General features: G+C 42.7%; 3 long non-coding RNA genes across 11 annotated transcripts in view; 1 reads left to right on the forward strand and 2 right to left on the reverse strand.

The window, feature by feature from the left end:
* Nucleotides 1–4,514, reverse strand: part of LOC128086922 (uncharacterized) — a 33,645-nt gene extending 29,131 nt beyond the window's left edge. For 2 of the 3 annotated variants that reach the window (XR_008209600.1, XR_008209598.1), the window contains exons 1-2: nt 3,634–4,514; nt 2,829–2,936 (exon numbers count right to left, since the gene is read on the reverse strand). This is a non-coding gene — a long non-coding RNA (uncharacterized LOC128086922). Of the gene's footprint in view, nt 1–1,928; nt 2,122–2,828; nt 2,937–3,633 lie in introns of those variants that run through there. The other variant, XR_008209599.1, reaches the window with a different exon arrangement.
* On the forward strand, nt 619–14,218 carry LOC128086924 (uncharacterized). Its single transcript, XR_008209602.1, has 3 exons — nt 619–965; nt 2,799–2,875; nt 13,214–14,218. It is a non-coding gene; the product is annotated as an uncharacterized LOC128086924 (long non-coding RNA).
* Nucleotides 14,219–16,853: 2,635 nt separating this feature from the next.
* LOC128086920 (uncharacterized) lies at nt 16,854–23,775 on the reverse strand. Of its 7 annotated transcripts, XR_008209594.1 has the most exons (5): nt 23,341–23,442; nt 21,482–21,622; nt 20,473–20,608; nt 17,977–20,133; nt 16,854–17,641 (listed from the first exon to the last, which is right to left on the reverse strand). It is a non-coding gene; the product is annotated as an uncharacterized LOC128086920 (long non-coding RNA). The 7 variants fall into 7 exon arrangements; XR_008209591.1 differs by lacking the exons at nt 20,473–20,608; nt 21,482–21,622 and adding an exon at nt 23,677–23,775 and having other exon boundaries at nt 17,977–20,432; nt 23,341–23,527; XR_008209595.1 differs by lacking the exons at nt 20,473–20,608; nt 21,482–21,622 and adding an exon at nt 20,341–20,432 and having other exon boundaries at nt 17,977–20,049; nt 23,341–23,454.
* Nucleotides 23,776–23,864: the final 89 nt, after the last annotated feature.

The following is a 23,864-nucleotide window of genomic DNA, read 5'->3' on the forward strand; positions in this document are numbered from 1 at the left end:
AGATGTTGGCATAATGATGATTTGCTGTAATGACACATGGAAAGGAAGAACATAAAAGACCAGAGAAAGGAATAAACTGTAGGAGGTTGGTGCACAATAATCATAAAGTCACAGAATGGCCAGGGTTGGAAGGAAAACCTCAAAGATCATGAATCTCCAACCCCCCTGCCACAGACAGGGCCACCAACCTCCCCATTTAATACCAGACTAGGCTGCCCAGGGCCCCATCCAACCTGGCCTTGAACACCTCCAGGAACAAGGCATCCACAACCTCTGTGGGCAGCTGTTCCAGCACCTCACCACTCTGGTAGTGAAAAAAATCCTCCTGACATCCAACCTGAATCTTCCCTTCTTCAACTTAAAATCATTCCCCCTTGTCCAGCTGTTATCTACCCTTTCAAAGAGTTGACTGCCCTCTATTTATAGGCTCCCTTTAGGTACTGAAAGGCTGCAATGAGGTCATCCTGCAGCCTTCTTCTCTCCAGGCTGACTCATCCTGTCTTGGTAGGGGAGGTGCTCCAGTCCCCTAATTATCTTAGTGGCCTCCTCTGGACCCTCTCCAACAGTTCCCTAATGAAATAATTGTTGCATTATTAATAGGAATTAGGAAAAGAAAAAGGTAGTTTCACAGTGTTAGAGTCACTGTAACTGAACTAGAAATAACTGCTTGCATTTTCACAAGGATGTCAGAAAACTGAGCGGAACAATAATCACAATAAGTTAACTGAATTATCCTTTTCTTTTTGGTAGCCAATCACAAAACTCTGCTCATAGAGAACAGGGCATCAGGATGAGCAGGAGGACACCTAATGGAGTCTGTATAGAGTTTACAAGCTCAGGTTTCACAGAGTGCTCAGATGTGTGAACAGAGAGCAGTTCATCAGAGACATCCAGCAAACTCAAAGTGAGCCACAGCCATTTTTCTTACACAATCTGCCCCTAGAAAAGCGGGAAATACCTCTGAGGTGAGTGTTGCTTTATGGTCTATTTCTGCAGCCTATATTTAAAATCAGCCTACAAATAATGCAATTGGTGTAACAAAGGAGGAGTATTTTACATATGAAATAACTCAAGCTCTCCAGATAAACTTTACTTACCAGTGACAGAGAAAGTTCCCCTTTCTGTGATTCTGATGAGATAAGCATTTTCTCCTTTAGCTTTCTGAATTTTTGGCATACATTTTAGAGTATATTTACAATAGCAGAGCTATGTTACAACAATTCCAATGGTTTGGGTTTTGTTGGAGTAGGGAAAAGGATGCTAAATGAAAGGATAAAACGTGATAGATAGACAGCCTTCCCAAATGTGCCAAGATACTTTATTGTCACAGTTGATCAGAGAGCATGTGTTATGAGCCCACAGAGTGCTTGAAATTGTGCAAGGCATATCTGGCAGCAGAGACTAACAGATCAAAGTTCAGCTTCAATAACTGACCTCTGCGTTTGAGGCCACAGGGGCTGAGATCAGTTTCTCCCAAATTTTACATTAAAATATTACAGAATCACAGAATCGTTAATGTTGGAAAAGACCTTCTAAGATCTTCTAGTCCAAAGACAAAGTGGCACTTTAAGAAAGATGTTTGAAGCAAGTGTTGGGCCTGTAAAGACTATAAGCAGGGAGGAAAATGTTCCCCATCACCTCTATCACACTCTCCAAACATTTCCAGATAAAGAGTATTTAGAGGGAATGGTTTTATACTGAGACAGGGGAGGTTTGGGTTGGATATTAGGAGGAAGTTTTTCACTCAGAGGGTGGTGAGGCACTGGAACAGGTTGCCCAAGGAGGCTGTGGATGCCCCATCCCTGCAGGCATTCAAGGCCAGGCTGGATGTGGCTGTGGGCAGACTGGGCTGCTGGTTGGTGACTTGCACACAGCAGGGGGTTGGAACTGGATGAGCATTGTGGTCCTTTGCAACCCAGGCCATTCTGTGATTCTATGATTCCATGATTCCATGATTCTATGATTCTATGATTTTTAGGTCTCAAGTGCCCAAAAACAGAACTCTTTGCAAATCAGCAATAGAAAAGAACTGTACTTTTAAAGGTTTTCTAAGAGAGATTGCCACCATTCCCCTTAAATGGAGTTCCACTGAAGCCTTGTTTTTTTTTTTCACTCTTGTCTCTGCAGAGTAGAAGCAGGAAGGAAAGTGTTTCAGTTCTGCATGATTACTTTCTCCTTACAGAGAAAAAAATATCCCTGGGGCATTAGCCATTACCATACTCATGGTAGGAGTTTGCTGGCTGTTAACTGCTTCTTGCCTTTGGGACCCTTAGCTAATAACAGATCAGCCATTCATTCATTTCTGATAAGGCAACTGAGCTCTTTCTTTTCCATCCTTCTCAGCAGGGAAAAGGATGCTGTGGTCCATAAACTTTCTAGCATCTCACAAGCACTCTGAGATTTGAAAACTGCTTGTCACACTATTGTAACAGCTTTGCAGCTATGGCAGGCCAGGCAGCAGTCACAACATTTCAAATGGTGGCCAGACAGAAACATGTCCTTCATCACACAGATCAAGAAACTTCTTGAGCTGCTACGTTGCCTGAAAATGCAACCTACAGATATGGTTCTTTGCCTCAAGGCTAACACATTACAAATGACAGCAAAGAGCTGAAAAGAGGTCTGGCCAGTACTAGAGGAAAAAGCAGGCTTAAGGAAACCTTGTAGATCTATTTATGGCAGTGTCCTGCTTGTTCTGCAAGTTTGCTATGCAATTTGCAAGTGAGCTGTGGGATTGATTCTCAGTGAATGTAGGCAGGAGATATATCACTAAACAGTGCCATGCCGTTTAACTCCAGACATAAGACCTGTGGTATCTGATGACCCACCTGACATTGCAAGGTCTCCCGGATCCAGGCTGCTACAGACTGACAAGGTGAGTTTCATGCTGATGCTTCTGATGGTAGTAACCATTTAGGTGTTTTCTCTCAGCTCCCCTGGATGACAGAGGATGAAAATCATCTTAGTTTTGGTACACGTTACACTAACATGGTAGTTGGAATTAAAGAACCTTGTAGACGCCTTCCAGCTCTTCTCTTCTCTTCTCTTCTCTTCTCTTCTCTTCTCTTCTCTTCTCTTCTCTTCTCTTCTCTTCTCTTCTCTTCTCTTCTCTTCTCTTCTCTTCTCTTCTCTTCTCTTCTCTTCTCTTCTCTTCTCTTCTCTTCTCTTCTCTTCTCTTCTCTTCTCTTCTCTTCTCTTCTCTTCTCTTCTCTTCTCTTCTCTTCTCTTCCATCCCATCCCGTTCTGTACTGTTCTGTCTCAGCTTGTGTTCTCTATTTGGCACATGGTAGGATCATAGACACTGACTATACTTGATTTAGTGATTGCCAACCCTGCCTGCAGCAGAAGGTTGGAATTAGGTGATGTTTGATGGCCCTTCCAAACCAAGCCATTCTATGATTCTATGTTATTTCATTTAGATGTTGTACAGAAAAGGACCTCTTTAAGTTAAAAATGACCACCTATTCAAAATTTACTTCAGAGAAGGTGCAGCAGTTCTTGAATTAGAAGAACTGTCATTTCCCTTAGCAAATGCAACCTTTAGCTCTCTACAAAGGTGGCCAAGGCAAAAAGACAGGAGAATTGGTGTATTTCCCTAAAATATTGTTGATTTAACTCTAGATGACAATTTACCTGTAGTGCAAGCCCACACATTTTCAAATGGCCTCACAGGTGAAGCTTTGCTGTAATCCAAACCAAGATATGCATATCTGTGTGCTCTCTTGCCTTTGAACTCATTGAACCAAGGTATATGGAAAACAGTTCATTTTTTTAATCACCTTCCAGTGTTTGACCTCTGCAGTGCTATCATTAACCCTTGTCATTACACAGAAGATACAGGTGATATGGAAGTGGGGTGAAAAGGGACAAGGGTTGCTTCAATAAAGTCAAATGCCAACTCCCCTGCTGGGTTCATTCCTACATCTCTGCTAATGACATTTTCATTAAGTGAACAAAACAAACCTCACAGGAAAATCATGTTTAAAGATTTATTTTGTATATAGTGTCTACAACTGGCCTCTGCTTTCTTCTCTTTTCATCAGTCTCTGCTGAGTTTTTAAACATTTGGCATTTTTTCTGAGGTTTCCTTGGACTTGTTCACATGGGGAGGCAGACTGAACACATCTATTAAATACTTTGAGATCTGGAGCACAGTTCTGGTGACTGAAATTTGGTGTCTGGTTCCTCCCTTAAATCTCAACTAGAGAAAATATTGCTGAAAAAAACATGTTGGAAAGAAAATTCCTTCTGTATCTTACAGCATCCATAAAAAAACCTTCTTACACCATTTCCAAAAGACTGAAAATCACTATTATTTTATTCTTCTTAATACCCTTTCACAAAAACCTGTTGGGTGACTATGGAAATAAATATCCTACAACACAATTTGCTCACTTGGATTACTAGTTTATGTTTGCTGGGACACTTTTTCCCCTGCAAGATATCAAATGCTGTTTCCTAGAAAATAAGGTTAGAAGGGAATCAGAAAATCTCCTCTCCTCTCCTCTCCTCTCCTCTCCTCTCCTCTCCTCTCCTCTCCTCTCCTCTCCTCTCCTCTCCTCTCCTCTCCTCTCCTCTCCTCTCCTCTCCTCTCCTCTCCTCTCCTCTCCTCTCCTCTCCTCTCCTCTCCTCTCCTCTCCTCTCCTCTCCTCTCCTCTCCTCCCTTCAACTCCCCTCTCCAATTAGCAAAAAAAAAAAAAAAAAAAAATCCCCAAATTCCCCTCTCCTTCATTCTTAACTACATCACATTTGCCTTCCAATCATGAAGTGGTTCCTGGGCTTTCTCCATGCCTTCAGACGATTTACACATGAGGAGCTGAAATCAGAGAATAATTCTACTTTTTACAAATTATGTAGACCACACCCTGCATCTCCCACTGCTTCTTCATGTTCTTCTTTGACTTCATGTTCTCAGAGAACATGGCACAGAAGGTTTTATTTCACTGGTAATAAAATGTTCATGATGAGGAGGTTGGGACGTCTAAGCAAGAGCACAACATTTATTCTTCAGTGTAACTAAGCTTTGCTATTTACTTTTTGGTTAAACTTTTCCACTGAGCATTATGCAATCATCAGTACTTGTTGGTGCACTGACTTTCTTGGTAAGCTGAACACTTAGACTATCAGCAAAGGTGGAATTCTTGGACTCCCCATTCTGTTGAAGCATAAATTGGACCACTGACAGAAAGATGCTCTCACCCTCCTTCTGCTCACCTGTCTGCTCACTCCTGTCCACCCACACCATATTTTAGCAAGTAATGCCACAAGCATTCCTGTGACCACCATTTGGATGGCTCAAGAAATGTCTTGCATTAAATGACCCCAAGAAAATATATTTAGTTTTATTCTGGATCACCTTTCTCTCCCAATTTAAGGCTGCCTACGTGAATGTGACGATTTGATTGAAAAGTTGGCAGAGAATGGGGTTCTCTTGGAGGGAAGTATGAGTTCATCTCCACTGGCAACAGTGGCAGCTGAAGCTGACTGCAAAACTATGGGCCCTGGCTGATGGCCCACACACACAATGAAGTTATGGACTTCAAAGAAAACTGACAAGAGTGGACAGGCATTGCAATAGGCTGCTCGGGGATGTGGTCAAGTTGCCATCCCTGGAAGTATTTAAGAGACGTGTAGATGTGGAGAGGTATGGTTTATTCCTGGACCTTGTCATGTGGTGATTGGACTTGATGATTTTATTGTTCATTTCCAACCAAAATGATTGGTTGTATGCTTAATGTACAGAGTCTTCGAGAAAATGGGAATGATGTCCATTAAGGCCTTAATAATCCAGCTGCAACCAGCTGACCACAGTGCTTGGAGGAATGATTTGGCTGTCCAGCAGACCTGATATAATAAATTACATGAAAAAAGACATTGAACTGCAGCAAGAAGTCATTGTAAGTCAAACGAATGGCTTCCTTTCTGTGTGTGGCATACTGCTCAAATCTTTTTAATATTTACTTGCAAATAGGAGCCAAAGAAGCATCAATCCAAGCTTGACAAACTCACACAATGACAGACAACTGAGCGAGGTGAAACAAAACATCTGGAGCTGCTTGCTCTTTGATGTGTGAAAAAAAGAATTCAGATAACTGGCGTAAACTTCACACTCTACTTGGACAGAGTTAAAATTCATTGACAACCTCATTTTAAATCATCAGGCAAGGATGTAAGGGGTTTGGGATCACTTCCCAACTCTATAACAATCTGTTTTCTTAACCCCCATCAAGTCACTTAATTTCTCCATGACAATGCTCACCATCTGTAAGACATTTTTTTTGCCTGACTCGTTTGCTAAGAAACTGAACTGTTGAAGTAGGAGCCATAAATCTTACCCTAACTTCAGTACTGAGAAAAAAACCCACCACATTGTTCTCAGTGAGGTGTTGTAATTTAGTTTTCATCTTTGTTACAGTTTTCTTTAGATTGAGTGAATTTACTAGCATGAAGGGTGTCAACAGCAAACCCGGACATATCGTGAACCTATTTCCCCACCCCAGTTCTCATTGTTTATGTTAATTTAATTTCAAGAAAGCAAAAAACAAACGAACAAACAAGCAAAAAAATTCTGATCAGCATTGCTAAGTTTGGATATGGACTTGTGGGCTGTTTCTTCCCATTCTCCACCTTTCTTTTGCCTTCCCATTGCTTTGTTGTTGTTTTTCCATCCCATAACAATCTCCTTTTCAGGGAATCCTATAGTTAGGTTTTCTCAAGAGTCCAATAAGATTTACTCATAGCTTCCCTTTGGGTGACCTTGTGTTGCTGAAATCAATGTTGCAAAAGTAGACGACCACTAAAAAATATACCAAAGATGCATGTAAGCAAATTTTACTATAGGACTGGGACTCTGGGGGTTTTCTACTTTTCTTTTTATAATATGGTTCTAAATTAGGCTTTGCCCTCCCAGATTCATCAGACCATAATGCGATTGCATGACCACAGGTTACGCATCCTACGGAATAAATGAATTTTATTTAAATTTGGGGCAGGCGTAGAGAAGTAATTCCTTTTATAAGCAGAAGAAAATGGAAAAGAAAAGCAGTTCCATGAGCAGCAGATCTTATGGAGTTTTGTCTCCTGCAGCTCCATCCTTCCTGTTACTTTGGTAAGGATTTCACTCTGCAGCATATTGCATGAGAATGGTTCTTTCCTGGAATTTTTCTTCTTCACACAGCAACATATTTTCACAAAACTTGCCGTAATTTTGTATTTACAGAACTTTTGTCCAGCTGTTAAAGTTATTTAAAATTGAGCAACAGGTTCAAAAGTTACTGAGACAACATCTGAGAGTCCTGACATGCAAGCAGACAAGGACAGGGTCTAAACAAATCTGTAATAGAATTAAGTAAGTGTACTGCTGTAAAATAACTGTAATAGATTTTATTATTCTGATGAGGAAGAACAGAACTAAATATGATTGATACAGATTTTTCTTGAATTTTCCCTTAATACTGCAAAACACCAATATTTATCAGTGCTTCTCTCATTTTTTCTATTCATCAGCAAAGTAACAGCCATAGGAATTGTTCATCAGTGTATGAAGGTCCTCATTATCTTTGAGTTTCACTTCTGATACCTGCAGTTTCCTTGCAGCTTCTCACCAGAGCATAAGTAAAACACAGCTGGAACTACACAGATTCCAATATCAAATGTTGCATTTTGCTGAGATAGAAAAATATAATAAGAACTGCTGGTATAGAAAATAGCCCTGCCACAATTTCTATCACCTCATTTTAGCTATCTAGAAATCTGCTCTAAAGCAGTCATCCAGGCTCCCTCTAGAGTCCGTGATGAGAGATCAGCTTCTCCAAAGAGCAGGCTTGGGTAGGTCTCTGTGATGAACCAATCCCTGGTACAACACCTACACAATTAGTTTAGACAGATTACAACCTTTAAATGATTAAATTTAACTGTATCTATTTCCTTGTACTACAAAAGAAGGCTGTAAAACCCTATAAAACCGGTGTGTCACAAATACAGTGAAGCCTAAGGTCAAGGAGTCAATAATACAGCCAGTGCATTAACCCAGACTGCTAGACCCCAGGCAAGGGCACAACTATTTTGGGTAACCAATAGTCAATCCAAATGTGACATTCAGTGATGATTCTAGAGCAGTTTCTGAATTCAGCTCAGTGCCTTTTGTCATAAGGTAGTCCATCACTGGAAAATTAGAAGTCATGGAGATTCCTCTGAAGGCATACAGCAGCAGGAGGAGATCATAGAACCACAGAATGGCTTGGGTTGGAAGGGACCCCAAGGATCATCAAATCATCATCATGTTTGAAGAACAAATTCTTGAGAAAGTGAAGGCGTAATTGATCACTATCACACAACAGCCTCAACTTTGAGAAGGGCAGATGATTTCTTTATGTTAGATCACTGAGTAATAAAGCACAAAATAGTCATAAAGCTGGGATGTTCAGCACAAATACTATAGAATAGTGAGGTTTTGTTTGTTTGTTCCTTGATGGTGTTTCTTAATACAAAGTCATTGCTTTTAGAAACCAGGCTAAAAGTTAGAGTGAATTAAACCTGGCTTAGAGCAAGACACAGTTCATGGGAACCGACACGTGGGATTAACTGAACAAACATTGGTTGTCTAAAATATCAGATTTTCCTCTTTGCAGATTGCAAAGAGTACCTGGTCAAAGGTTTTCTCAAAGGATGGCATCTCACCACGTCACCTTCTGGAAATGCCTGCCTCCTTCCACGAACTCTCAATTTGACTGGACATCTAACTTTCAGACTTATAACCTTAGGTGATATCACTTAATCTTCGTGTTTAAGTAGCACTACTAGGACCAAAAGGACTACTCTCATTGTTACCTTTAAAGCTGGTAATGAACTGTTAATCTCCTTTTCCACCTTCAGGAACACTGTGGCTGTTGTAAGAGAATGACAAGTCTGGAGTCTTTTCACTTGCAGTTGACTCCTAAATATTCCTATACCTTCACCTTTGGATGACTGAACATCTGGCTGAACCTCATCTCTAATTTTAGCTGTCTTTATATGCAAGTTGAATCCCACCTGCAGTAACTGTCCTACAGGAAGTCTCACAGGAAAAAGTTTTCTTAGGTTTGTGTTTTAATGTCATTCAAATCCTAAACAAGAGGCTAAATTTCCTGGCTTTATATCCTAGGAAGAGACAGGCATTATTCCATTCTACAAGCAAAGACCTGATTAAAATGTTGCCAGACTTAATCAGTAAATTGATGGCAAATCTCTGCTGTCTCACTACAAACAAAGCCAATACAAAAAAGGCTTATTGACCGTTTGATCCAGCTCCATTTATTTCAGGAAAAGTTGTTACAGAACATGTAAGGAAATGTATGCTGCTGCATATTCAAGCAATTGTCAAAGTGTCAGCCCCTATTATACCTGAAGGTTCATTTCCAGTCCCCTCGGATGGGCAGAGACCAACTTTTTCATTGCAGCTGCAAAGTACTTAAGGCCAATTTATACTCAGTGACAAAACTGTTCCCTAGCTCACTTTTCCTTCCCCACCCTTCATCCACTCATCTCACACACAGGCAAAGGTTTATGGTCTGCCCTGAGATGTTCTGCTTGACAGATGCAGTTCCTGTCCCCACCAGTTCAAACGAGACCTTGGGGCTGCCTCCTTGGATGCACTTGTGCATGCCATTGGACTGTACCCTCACGAAAGCAATGAAATGCAGATTTTTAGCAACCAGCACAGATTTTTAGCAGCAAGCACTTGGGCAACTGGCTTAGTGAATTGCTAGACACTGATTCACCTCTTCTGGAAATGGATTAGTTCCAACTAGTTGAATATCTCCAGGCAAAGCTCAGTTAAAAATTGCTGACATCTCACAGAAATGTTGAACCAACTTTCTATTTCAAGACCTCTGTCTATGTAGCATATCACCCACTGTTTTTTTTCAAGGCTGTTTGTTGGGAGCAGGGATCTTGATGTTTATCCTTTTCTGAAATCATAAATTCCTTCCTTTATTAGCTCACTAGAAACTCTCTTGGAGTTAATGAGTATAGAATGTCTTCAACTGGAGCCTGAGCAACAGCAGGGGATGGACAGAAAAACGAGATCAATTTCACCTAACTTTAGCCATCTGAAATTAAGTTCTCTACTTTAAAGTAATTCTCTCTACTCCTTCTAGAGACATTAGTTAAAGAAGACAGCACTGACTTTCAACCTCACCCAAAGATAAGCATCTGAGATACCCTAGAAATATATCTTTAGTTCAGGCTGAAGCTGAGAAGGTGAATTTTGCTTTTATTTTGGACAATGATTATATTATTTGCAGTACTACAGAAGGTCTTTTACCTCTCAGCTAAAGATTTGCCTCTCTCTGGAAGTTAGGATCAGTAACCAGTTCTTCCTTTTCTCTTTTTAGATATTTTCTCCCCACATTTGTGTCATTAGAATTCCATTCCTTTTTCTCTACTGCCACTGTTTGACATAAAAACTGTTCTGTTTGTCTTCATTATCTCCTTGCCACTGCATGTGTATGACTGCATACAAATGCTCATGAGTAAATAAAGACTAGGCACATGCATGTGGAATCTATACATGATTCAATTTATCACATTACTTGGAGAACAAGGAAAGAAAGAGAAGAAAGCTCATAGAAGTATGCTCAGCCTTGTTCAATTCTTCAGAACCAATCCCAAACATCTCCACTTGAAGATTTCCAATGGAAAAAACATTAGATGCAATGAACAGAAAAACAAATGCAACTGCCCAGCACATGGGGCAATGACATTACTCTTGCCTAAGGAGACTCTGGTATTTTGACATTTGTTTTCCTCCCTAATTGGAACAAAGTCAAAATGCTTAAACGTTCCTGGAGGGAAAAAATTCAGTTTGGTAAGGTCAGCATTTCATCTCAACACAAGAGATTGACATCAGTGGGAGATTGAGGAAATGCATCCCTTTCATTTAACGTTACCCATGGAATCAAGCTCACACCACATGGAAGATGTTGCTTTAGGTCTCTCCTTCTGCCCTGATCCCTGTGGGCCCAGCACTTTGGAAGTGCTCTTTCTCCAACGATGCGTAGCGTTTTTTGTTTTTCTTTCTTTGTTTCTCCAAATGGCCTGAGCTCAGAGTGGGCTGCCAATATGACACAATTTTTTCTGTGACTTCATGCTTATAATCATGGGATACAATACTGACTTCTTCCCTAGCTCTGACCATCTAGACCCTTCTGCTACAAACACCTGCTGTCTCACTGGAGGACCAGAAGGATTCAGTCTGAATACACATCACTACCATTGCAATGCCTCAAAGGATCTGCCTGGGATACTCTCCAGACTGGCAGGAGTCCCCCCTAAACGCAGTTTCCAGTCTTCCAATTCCACATGGATTTGCTGCACAAAGTATCTCACAAAACAGGAAATGCCTACCTTTTGGATAGTAAATCCCACTCTTACTGTTACTTAGGATAAGAAAACAACGAGCCCCATTCTAGACAAAACTAGATTTAGAGGTGACAGAAAGCAATACTTAAACTGCAACTGCACAAATCTGTTGTGGCCAGCTCCCATATTTACCATGCTTTTACAAAACCATTTGTCTCTCTATAGACCCAGATGGCCAGGGGCTCCATTTGTCTCACGGCTTCTGGCAGAGCAAGGCACACACATCGTTCTTTCTTTAGCTGCTCTGGAATTAATGAACACTGATTCCTTTCCATTTATTAGGAGATAAGATTTAACTTCTTTGCTCACTAAGTCTTGTTTCCTGTGACACCTGCAGCTTGTTTCAGGTTCTACTTCAGTTCTTCCACCCACTCTGATAAATGAGTTAATTGCATCCTGAAAAAGTGAAAGCAAATGATAGTTCACTGCTTAGATCACTACATCCATATCAGGCCCCATCTAGGATTCTGTAAACTATACTTTTGGGATTGGGTCAGCCTGTGGCCAGAGCTGGGCATCCAAACTCTTCCATAGATCCTTATAAACACAGCAGGTCACCCTGACACCACAGAGGTGCTGAAGAAAATTAAGTATACTGAGTAGCTCTCACTTCAGTGAAGAAAAACTGGGAAACATGACTTGCTCAAGTTCTAGGACGATGGAAAGAAGATCATTTCCACTGTTGTAAAGAAACAAAAGAAAGAAGTCAATGAAGTGAAAAACCCCATGGAGACAGGATGAGACTGCTGTGGAAATTTCTCCTGATACTTCAGTTGAACTGGATCCTTTTTAATTAAATTTCACTGTAAGATCTAATCTGGCACTCAAAAGGAACAAGTCAGTCTGTATGACTGGCCACAGATAAAGTTCCCTGCCTGTGCTCCAGCATCACTGAACTATCACTGAATAGCAGAAAAACTAAATACAAAAGGGACCTCAAGACATCGTCTGATCTCCCCCCCAGCTTATATTAAGAACAACTCTACCTCAGCTGTCCCTAACACATTTGTTTAAGCTCTTTTTCTTCCAAGCATCCCAAATGGAGAATATTACCTTGCCCATAGGCAGCAGAAGATAAAGTTCCACCCACTGAGAATTTCCCAGCCAGGATCACACACAGAAAAGTGGAGATAAGGATAAAGAAAGAATACCCACTACTCCCCAGCATGCTCAGTCCTAACAACAAGAGTCTGGTCCCTCAAATACAATACGTGACTTGATTCTTTTCACAGTTCTTCACACTGAGAAATAGTCCAGAAGAAGACAACGCCAAAGACATCTCTGTGAGAAATGTCTCAATTCAAAGATCTCATAATGAAAGATAGAAATTCATTGTCTGTGAGTACACCAATATTGAAGAGCAGGATCCTTGATTTGGAAAATTTACTATAAAAAGAAATTTAATTCAACACTCACTTCTGCTAAACTAGCACTAAGAAAAGAATTTTAATAGAGAAGCTGGAAAATGTTCCAGAACTGAAAAAACATCTAAAAAACAAACAAACAACAGAAAACTATTCCTTCCTTCCTTCCTTCCTTCCTTCCTTCCTTCCTTCCTTCCTTCCTTCCTTCCTTCCTTCCTTCCTTCCTTCCTTCCTTCCTTCCTTCCTTCCTTCCTTCCTTCCTTCCTTCCTTCCTTCCTTCCTTCCTTCATTTCTCTTCCATTCTGATCCCTTATTCTTATGCTTAGCTGAGTAACACCATTGAAATATGCAAAAGCCAGCCTCCACAATTTCCTCATGCAGCAAAAAAAAAAAAAAAAAAATTAAAAATTATGGTGTGTAACCATACAGTATTCTGATTCATTTTATAGATGGTCTCCAGGAAGTGTAGAGCAATGTAATGGAGCATGAGGATGAATCTCAGTACTGTCTGAAGAAAGGATGTTTAAGGGCTAACCCATTTCACAGATGCAAGGTATAAAACATTAGTAAAAATTTTTGAATGCAGTATTAGAAAGATACATTTCATGTACATTTAAAGAGTTTTTATCATGGCACTTCTGCCAACAAAATAACTGTTACATCTTACTTTCCTAATTGATAACTAATTGCTTCTTATATCACTGGTAGTGACGTGTTGTTGGATCCTTTAAGGCTGACAGATTACTATAGACACAATACTGGAGTTCTTTAAGAACACTTATGAGAACATCTTTGAAATGTCTTTATTAAAAGCAATAGCATCTTTTCTAAATGGTGGATGGCAGCTGGCTGTGTGCCCTCACAGCCCAGAAAGCCAGTAGAATCCTGGGCTGCATTCAAAGCAGTGCAGCCAGGAGGGTGAGAGAGGGGATCTGCCTCTCTGCTCTGTGCTGTGGACCTCATCTGGAGCACTGTGTTCAGATATGGAGTCCTCAGTATAGGAAAAACATGGACCTGTTGGAACACATCCAGAGAAGGGCCACAAAGATGATCCAAAGGATGGAACAACTCTACTCAAAGGACAGGCTGAGAGAACTCACTGCAGGACTGCTCAGCCTGGGGAAGAGAAGGATCTGGGGAGAGCTCAGAGCAACTTTGAGGTGTATATGGGTGGATATAAGAAACAAGGGAACAGACTGTTGGTCTGTTGTGATAGGACAAGGGGAAATTGTTTCACATAAAAGAGGGGAGATTTAAACTGAATGTAAGGAAAAAGCTTTTTTATAAGCTATCCTTATATAGTAAGGATAGTCAGGCACTGGAAGAATTGCCCAGAGAGGTGGTGGATGCTGCATCCCTGCAGACACTCAAGGTCAGGCTGGACAGGGCTCTGAGCACCTGATGGAGCTGTGGGTGTCCCTGTTCATTGCAGGGGAATTCAACCAGATGGCCTTTGGAAGAATCACAGAATCACAGAATCACCCGGGTTGGAAGGGACCTCAAGGATCATGTAGTTCCAACCCCCCTGCCTAGCAGGGCCACCAAACATCCACATTCAGATCAGGTTGCCCAGGACCCCGTCCAACCTGGCCTTGAACACATCCAAGGACGGGGCATCCACAACCTCCCTGGGCAGCCCGTTCCAGGGCCTAACCACTCTCCTTGTAAAGAAAGGGTCCTTGTAAAGAAGGGTCCCTTCCAACTCTAAAGATTCTGATTCTATGATTAAATGGAAGAAATCAGTGTCAGTGTATGAATTTGGAGAGTGTGTTGCTGGATAGTGAGGATGTTTTATTTGGAATCAGTGACCTGAGCTCCCGACACAGCCAATTAAGTCATCTACACTCAAACCCTTGTATTAAAAAACAAAGAAAACAGCTTGAACACATAGTCCACTCTAGACTGTCATTTGCTTCAGGGAGCAGGGTATCCCTTGATATTTGCCAAGAAATGTGACTCATTTTAGGAACTTAAGAGGTTCAGTGTACAGGAAGAAGAGCACATGCATAGACACACATACAAGTATTTCCACTCAGGCTTTACAGGGCATCTAATTCTCATGGGCATTGACTCAGAAGCTTGACTTAATAACACAGATGGCTGGAAAGCCCATACATCCTCTGCCTACTGTTGCAATGTGATTTGCCTATTTTTGTGCATGAGATACTAACCAGTCCTTGCTTAGCAAAGTCATGAATGCTGTCAGAAGAACTCCTCAGGCGTAAATGGAAAAGCTACAGATGTAATGAAATAATTTGTCAGTGTGGATGGGGATAAGAGGTTGTAGGAAGTTTTGTTTGCTATTTAGAAGAACTCAACTTACTTTTTCTACCCCCTGGCTTGAAAGGATAGGAAAAACTAGAAGGCACAAAAGGGAAATAAAATACATTGCTTGCTCATTAGCAGAAAGAAACAACCCAGAAAGCTGTCCAACAGATGCTCTCCAAACCACTCGTAGTTCTGAAGAGACCAGAAAGGAGCATGCAATTTCTCTTTTGGAAATTTGTACCCAGATGACAGACGTGCACTTGCACAAAGCCAGACAAAATAAATCAGTTTTGTTTTTTTTTTTAAATTAAAATATTAATGATCTTGCAGTGATTTTGTAACAGTTTTTTTTTTTTTTTTCCTTTGTGCTGAAGGAGGCCAGTAAGTTTTTCATCCATCACAACTCTTTCTTTTCTAAATAGCAGACAATAGGAGAATATAAAATTAACCATTTCTCCACCTGTGTCTCAAACTCAGAAGGCTGGGCAGATATCTGATGGGTAGTTTCCAGCTGAAGAGTACAGCTTCATCAAAACTGATAATGCAGAGTGTGGAAACCTGAAAAGAATGGGTTTCCTGGATAGCATGGCTCCTCCACTTCTTGGCATCTTCCTTGGCTACTCATTGATAAATAAGATATCTGAAGGGACATTTCTCAGGCTGTGAAATGCCCCCACTCAACAGATATCCTTAGAGCATGCATCAGTGCTCTGAGCAACACAATTCAGTAAATAACTCTCTCAAGATTGATTGTAATAAGAAAGCTTGAGTTTTGCAAAGGAAAAATTATAACCTGCTCCATATAAAATTTAGAACGGGCGATTTTGACCCAAACCAAGTTTGATATTAGGAACAATTTCTTCTCAGAAAGAGTGGTAATGCAGTGGCACAGGCTGCCCAGGGAGATGGTGCAGTCACCATCCCTGGAGGTGTTTAAGAACAGTAGAGATGTGGCACTGAGGGAGGTGGTCAGTGGGCACGGTGGGGTTGGGTTGGGGTTGAATGTGATGGTCAGGGTCTCTTCCAACCCAAATTATTCTATGATTCTATGAAAAACAGAAGGCAAACATCAATTCCTGCTTTTTTAGGCAGGAAATATCATACTTGTCTCTGCTTCCACAAAGCATGGAGATAATTGTGTCAGGTGTCCCAAGAACTGTTGCTTCCTTCTGCTGTCTAAGGCTGAAGAGCTACTCCTTGTCACTGTAACATTGAACATCCCTTCTACAGTAGGAAAAAAAGCATCTCCTTCACAACAAGGCTTCCCATCAAAATTTGTAGGCTTGATTGTCTGAGAATATGTTGTTCCTTATGGCTGACTTGCTGCTAAAAGTGTTCACAGATACAAAGAGCCCAATAAAAGTATTTGATACAGCAAATTCTCAGCTACAAAGCATTATTCTTCAACTCAGCCACTACCATTATCTGTGAACTGTTGCCAGCAATGAACAAGAGACTGCACGCCAACTTGTAAAATCTGCATGGTTGTCTAGAATGTGGCTTGTCTTTCACATTGCTGTCATCAGTGTCTCACTGTGCTCACACCCACTGTTTGGTCTCTATAAACATTCAGCAAGCATCAATGAATTTCAGTGAGTGCCATTTTTTCCTCATGGGGGAATTCAATGACATTCTTTTGCTTCATATGCACTTCTATGTCAGACATTATTTTGTCAATACCTCTCTACTGTTGTCTGTCACATGGCAACAAAATTTAATGGGATGTTGGTGGGAAGGTTCAACCTCTACTGCCATATTACCAACATCTACCTTTGACATTGTGGTCTTTCCCTGGACTGGGCTACAATCCTATTCAGGACAAAAGCTGAGGATCTTCCTGTACTCTCTGAGGAACCGAATGAAAGATTTCATTCAGTGCACCCAGCAAGCTGGAGCAGCCTCACAAAGAGAGCTTGTTCCCATCTCACCACCAGCTCTGCAGGTTTCAGGCCATCACCTCTGAGCTGAAATGGACTGAGCACTTTGGGGAAAGCTTTAGCCCCAGGGGAAAAAGCAGCTCAGAGAACGTGAGGCTGCTCATGAGAGTCCCTCACATGCTTCCCACACGCTCAGTCCAACGAGTTGGATGGAGATCAACAAAGCTTTATGAGGGCAAGATGATACGTGCTGGCGTACGGTACCAGGGAACAGGTTACAAGCTCAGCAACTGCAAAATAAACAAACAAGTAAATAAATAAATATGATTAAAGAAAAAAAGAAAAAAAACATCAGAAATTATCTCATCCTTCCCCTATCTGACTCAGCAAGGATCTCTCACAGCTATCGATAAGCAGGCTCTGGCTTCTGACATCCTGTTTTGCACCCTGCCTGGTATCAGGTGGGGGCTGATTGCTCCAGTCTGATCTCCGGAATAGAAAGTAAATGAAAATGAATAAATAAACACGCCAATTAATTAATTAGTGATGGTGATGGAAATGGAAACTAAAAATCATGAAAATAAAAGATAGAACCAATTACTACTTACAAAGAAGGCTTTATCTGGCAGCGAAAGTCGCAGTCTCGAGGGTCCCTCCAGATGTGCAGTTGATGCTGCTCTATCCTGCAGTACACCCAGCTTCAGGCCCTTTCCCACAGGCTCTAAAAGAAATCTGAAAAGCAAGACGGGCTCCTGCTACAGCCAGACTCCTCCAGCTGTTGTGGATCCAGGACGGTCCATCAAAGCTGCCTCGATGGATGCCAGCAGAGGATCTGGCCCACTCATTTACATTCATGACTCCGTGGCGCAGCTGGCAGCTGTGAAAGGGCTCATTTGGAAGGCAGCGTGGCTGGGATCAACATCACTTAAGTGATAATCTGCTAATCAGAGCTTCTTCTGTCGGGAGTAATGCTCCCACCTCGTCTTTCCCTGCTGGCAGTTTTCTCCTGCAAAGCTTGCCAAATCATTTTAGCTCCTGGCTGTTTTGGAGGGGTTTTCCTTGCTCACCTCCCAACTGGAGTTTGCCCTTGGTTCTGGCCATGCATTGAATGACAACACACACACACAGAAAAAGAAGAAAGATCGATTCAAGCCCAGGTGTGCTGCTAGGGACATCCGGTCTGCCATGTGACTGGCAGGAACGGAGAGAGAGGCCTGGGGTTTTTTAGGAGCAAAAAAAGCATATGGAGAAAAGTGAGGAGGTTTGAGGCACTCACTTCTCCTTTAGGACAGGAATGCTGTTGCTCGTTGCTCTGCAGATATCACTGAAACAGCTAAGCTGTGGAGAGCCACAGGCAGAGTAGCCATATCTGAAAAGTGTTGTGAAATTTTCCAGGTTGCTGTTTTGAAAGAAGGAGCTGATAAATAACAAAAGTCCCTCACTAGGAAGAGAAAAATAGAGTATAAGCCAGAAATGGCACCAGTTGCTGCTCTGCAGGGAAAAACCCAGGGCTCTGATCTCCATTCCACTTGGTTTATCTGGGTCCAAAGCATCAGCCTACAGCAAGGAGAATAACAGAGATGGGATAAGGCAAGAGCACATGTTGCTTTGTAGAGCCTGTCTGCCCCACCTTATCTGTATGAAAACACAACCAAATGGATGCCAAGCCTATTGCTGATGAGGATTGTCCTTCACCTACTTGCATACCCTGAGCTCCTTTTGTACAGTTTGTTTCATCTAGAGGTCACTGTCTGAAGCCACTGACAACTGTGTTCTACTGCTGACTTTGTTAGCCCATCTGGCCTGCTTCAGATGCAAAATGCCTTTGGGTTCATCTGTCACCTCCTACAGTCCTTTGTCTACCTTAACCCAAGACCTCAACCCCACATGCCTCATCTCTCTCTTTTCCCAAACCATTTACAGCTCTGTGATCTTCTTTCTGACACATTCTCTGCATCTTCTCATGTAGGGCACCCAGCCCCACCGTGTTGACTTTGCCCCATTTACTGAATCACGTTGTAAACCATACTGTAGGGCATTAGAGGAGTTGACCACATCTATGACCCCATCTATGACCACATATCATAAGCATTTCTGTGTACTTAAAGAAGTAAAGAGCCTTTGCAGAAAAATGTAATTAAAATGTTATTCATTTATTTATTTTTGAATTTTTCCTGTACAGAAAAATCTATTTATTACTATTTTTTATTTCATACCACTCGGAGGATGGGGTTTAGAAGAAATTGAAACAAAACAGAAGAGAAAGCTGCTGAAAACCAAAATACTGTCCCAGGAAGTGTTTTAATAGCTTTGACTCTCACCCTCATTCTTCTTGAGCATTTGATTTTTGTGAGTACAAAAAGCCTATTTTCCTTATTCTGACATTCATTTCCAAAGCAGCCCTGTTCCTTGAGTGCTGGATGCTAATGGAGAAAGCCATAGAACAGCTTAGGCTGAAAACATCCTCAAAGGTCATCCAGTCCTAACCCTGGTCTATGAGCAGGTTTACCACCCACCAGATCAGGCAACCCAGAACCCCATCCAACCTGGCCTTGAGCACCTCCAGAGGTGGAGCATCCACAGCTTCTCTGGGCTTTTCATCTGGCTTCTCAGTTTGCAGTGTGAGAATTTTTCACCCTGGGTTTTGTCCACGAGACCCAGAGCAGATGTTTTCTTAAAGAGCCAACAAAGAAGCCATCACACACCGCTTCCAGTCATCTCAGCCAAGAGTTACGACTTCAGCTTTGTATAAACAGTGTCAATTACACCTCTATTCTACTCCTTCTCCTCTCTGACCATGTAAAAATAGAATGTTGACAACAAAATTCTGCTCTTTACAACACATGTAACAAAAATGGCCAGAAATTCATCATGGCTATCTGGCTAAATGCACAAACGCAACGTGTCCAAAGCTGCTGCTTGTATATTTTGGCCTTGACTTTGCAAACAAAACACCAGCAATAGCCAAGTGAAAACAGAGCAGAAAAGGCTGTCTCACCCTTGGTGACACTTGGTCATTGGACTGGCTTCTTGCACAATGAGGGATTTTTGCAGCGTGGCTGTCAACCCCATCCATGTCAGACCTTTCCCTCCCCTGATCAAAGGCTTTGGCTGATGTAAGTCGTGATGTTTCACTGAACCTGAGTGACCCAGAAGAGAAAGGACAAGAGGTGTTTTATCCAGGCTGGGATCTCATCTCCACCAGAAGGGAAACATTCATCCAGCTGGGAGGAGGAGATGTTTATTATTAGGCCATGTAAAAGTTAGGTACAATACAGAGCCAATTCACAAGAGCAATAATTCCTGGTCAAAACCATAGCCAGTTTAGATTGATTATGTATTTTTTTATGATGTTTTACATCAGTGGGAGGATCTAAACATTTTGGTTTGTTGTAAGATGTTAGAGAAACTCAGTTCAACACGTGCCATACCCAAGGGTCTCCTTAAAATAGCAACATTACAAAGGCTTCTTTTAGTGCCGCATTCCTTCTGGGTTCATTATGCACACATTCATGGATGCAATCTGAAAGAAAAACAAAACAAAACTTAGATGTCCAAATTACCTTTGCCTTGACATAAAAAAGATGCCTGGAACAGATCTGCAGGAGAATGGAGTCCTGTGCCCTCCAGTGGGAAGAGACCGGACAAACAACAGCAGGCATCTGGACATGCAGAAGAGCTCATCTCTCTCTCAGAGGTCTGCAGAGAGGGAAAGAGTTGCCTTGTAGCCTTGGCTGAGAGAATGCACAATGTCTGGAGATGAATAGATATGATAAAAGCATCTTCCTGGGACACAGCCCCAAAAAATGAGCAAACTCAGCTGTTTCTTGTTTGGCCTCGCATAAATCAGAATTTCCAATGGCAGTAGGACCTAAAAGCAGAGGGCCTGATCCTCAGCACCCAATGAGTCAGGATGAGAAAGAGAGAACCTTTTCACGTGGGGAAAGAAGTTTTGCTTGGGAAGAGAAGTGCTGGGATGATGCAGATTGGGAAATTCTCACATGTTCTCCTCTGGTGCCTGACTGGGAGCTCCAGCTGTGGTTTAGACCTTAAGGTGTGCCAGGGGAGGTTCAGGTTGGATGTTAGGAAACATCCTTTCACCAAAGAAGTGGTGATGCAGTGGCACAGGCTGCCCGGGGAGGTGGCGGGGTCACCATCCCTGCAGGTGTTCCAGAACCATGGAGATGTGGCACTGAGGGATGTGGGCAGTGGGCATGGTGGGGTGGGTTGGGGTTGGTGATCTCAGAGGTCTTTTCCAAACTTCTATTTCTGTTTCTAAAAATTCTATGATTGTTTGATTCACTGTGGCTTTAGAGGGACCTCAGCCATACAGTCCAACTGCTCAGCTCCCACAAGCCTGCTCTGCTCACCTCTTCTGTCCTCACTCCTATCTTTCACAGAGCCATGGGAGCTGGCTTACATCCTCTACTTGAGGAAACTCCTCTTTAGAGCTGCATTTGATGCTCATGACTCCAAAGACCTGCAGCCCTTGCAACTCCTATCCTCCCAGAAAAGAGCAACGAAGCAGACTGCTTTAATTGGATTTAGGGAATCTTATTGTATTGGATTTACTTTGCTTGTAGATAACAGGGATCCAGAAGAACATCCGTCATAGTCTTGGTGGCCATAAGATTGGGTTCTGCTGGGCCGACTTTGAGCTGGGGCTGGACGGAGGGAAGAGTTTCCTTCTTGCACAGCTTCAGCAGTTTCTGCCTTTAATCATTAAATGATTGGATGGAGAAATTACCAGCCTAAAGACATCCCTGGCCCAGTTCCAACACTGGATACAGGGGAGTGACCAAAGTCTGGATGTCTCCTAAACCGTATCAGATCCTGTTTTATTTTACACCACCTCCCTGTAACAGGGGGAGGTGGGGAGTAATGCAACATATGAACAAAACTATTGCTTCTTCCCTCTTTCCCACCCAAATGATAATAACAAAAAACAGCAAAAGAGATGCTATGGGGCCCATGAAACTTTGCAGCAGAGTTGTTTGGGTTTTTTTTCTTTCCCCTCTTCTTCTCAGAAAGACTATAGAGCCCCAGGTACACATTTGCTCAGTTTGCCCCACACTAAAACACGTGCAGACGCTCAGTTCCCACCAGGGATGGAGGCTGTCCCACCCCTTCAGGTTGAGCAGACTGGAGAGAAGTGAGCCAACAGCCCCCTCAAAATGAAACGAAACGAAGTAAAGCAGCAGAGGTGGAAATACCTTCCCCAGGATTCCCCTTAGGGAACCTCCTTTTTGAACCCCCTCCCCCCAGGAACTATATTTTTAATCCCTACGTGGGGCATAAATTTGGGAACAGCGTGGATGAGGGGCAGTGAGGCAGACTGACGGTGTTGGGGTGGATAGGGGGGTTGGGGGGGGGGAGCAGTTTGGCTTCATCGCTTTTAAATCCTTCATCCCAAACCTTCGCGTGGGTGCCCCCTTCAGCACGCATTGCCCAACCGGAGAACAGGGGGTGGGACGGGGGTGGGGGTGGGGGGGGGTGGGATGCGGTGAGGTGCGGTGGGAAGGGCTGCGGGATGACCCCGTGCCTCTCAGCCCAATGGTCAAAGGCTGAGTACGGCCGACCAATGGTAACCAAGCCGGAGGGGGGGCTCTTATACCTTCCCCGCTCTCCCTGCGGTGCAGAGGCTGGCAGAGAGAGGCAGAGGGCTGGCAAGTAGGAGGAGGAGGAGGAGGAGGAAAAGATTGCATCAAGAGCAGCACTTTTTTTTCCCCTCCCTCTCTCTCTCTCTCTCGCTCTCGCTCTCTTACAGGAAGCCCTACTCTACCTTAGCCTTGGAAAGAGCCCCTTTTCATAAAATTAGCTGAAGGCACCTATTCACAGCCATGGGGCCGTGAAAAAAAAAAAAAAAAAAAAAAGCAACAAACCGACTGCAGAGGGTTCTTTTTTTTTTTTTTTTTCTTTTTTTTTTTTCTCTCTCTCTTTTTTTCTCTCTTCGCTCCAAAAAAATAAAAGAGAAATGTGCACAGCTCCGCTCGGCGAAAACGCGTTGTTTTTACCGTCTGCCCTCCGGCAGGGTATAGAGGTCCGTTTGGTTTGGTTTAGGGTGTTTTATTTTTATTTTATTTTATTTTATTTTTCTTTCTCGCTCCTTATTTAGCTCGCTAAATCACAAAATCCGGGAAGAAAGAAGGGGGAAAAAAAAAAAAAAAAAGTGAAAAGGAAAAGCGAAGCAAAGCAAAGCGCGGGAGTTGATGTCCAAAGTTTCCCCAGTCATTCAACCCGCAGCGCAGCGCTGTGTCCCGCCTGCTGCATCCCTGTCCCCTCCTCGCTTCTCCTCCCACACAGAAAATAAACCCGATCAGGGGGATGGCTGCCGGAGTTTCACCCCCAGCGGCATGGCTTTGGGGGGGTTATCGTGTTGTTATTTTATTATTATTATTTATGTGTGTATATATATATATATGTATATTTACCTTGCAATTTTATGAATGAAAGCGCCCGGCTGAGCTGGGAGTACCATCCCCAGCCCTGAAACAGCGATGCTGGTGACATCCACGGGGAGTGCGAGATGCTGGGGATATGGGGGGGAAAGCGGGGATGCGATGCGCTGTGGGTTCCACTGGGGCTCCTCCTTGCGGGGCACGGAACGAGGACTGCTCTCTTCCGTGAGAATGAGAGAACGGGAAAAAATTCAAACAGTAAAGACACAGAGGAGAATCGAAAAAGATTTCAGAACATCTCGCGGAGGGAAAGTCGTTTTTTTCTCTTTTTTGGCCGCGAGAAAAAAAGTATATTCTAAAATGAAGTACCTAGTGGCGGTAGTAGCCCCCCCCCGGTCGTCAGCCTCACGCCGTGCTCAATCGGCTTTTTGAAACTGCAGATCCTCTGAGGCAGAGAGGGGAGAGAGGAGCGAAAAAATCCCGATTAGTAACTGAAACACACTGCGACCCGGAGGGCTGGAGAATAAACCGATTGTGGAGGCGAAACGAGCGGCGAT

Source organism: Tympanuchus pallidicinctus, unplaced genomic scaffold, assembly GCF_026119805.1.
Source record: "Tympanuchus pallidicinctus isolate F22 unplaced genomic scaffold, pur_lepc_1.0 scaffold3, whole genome shotgun sequence".
Classification (NCBI taxonomy): domain Eukaryota; kingdom Metazoa; phylum Chordata; class Aves; order Galliformes; family Phasianidae; genus Tympanuchus; species Tympanuchus pallidicinctus.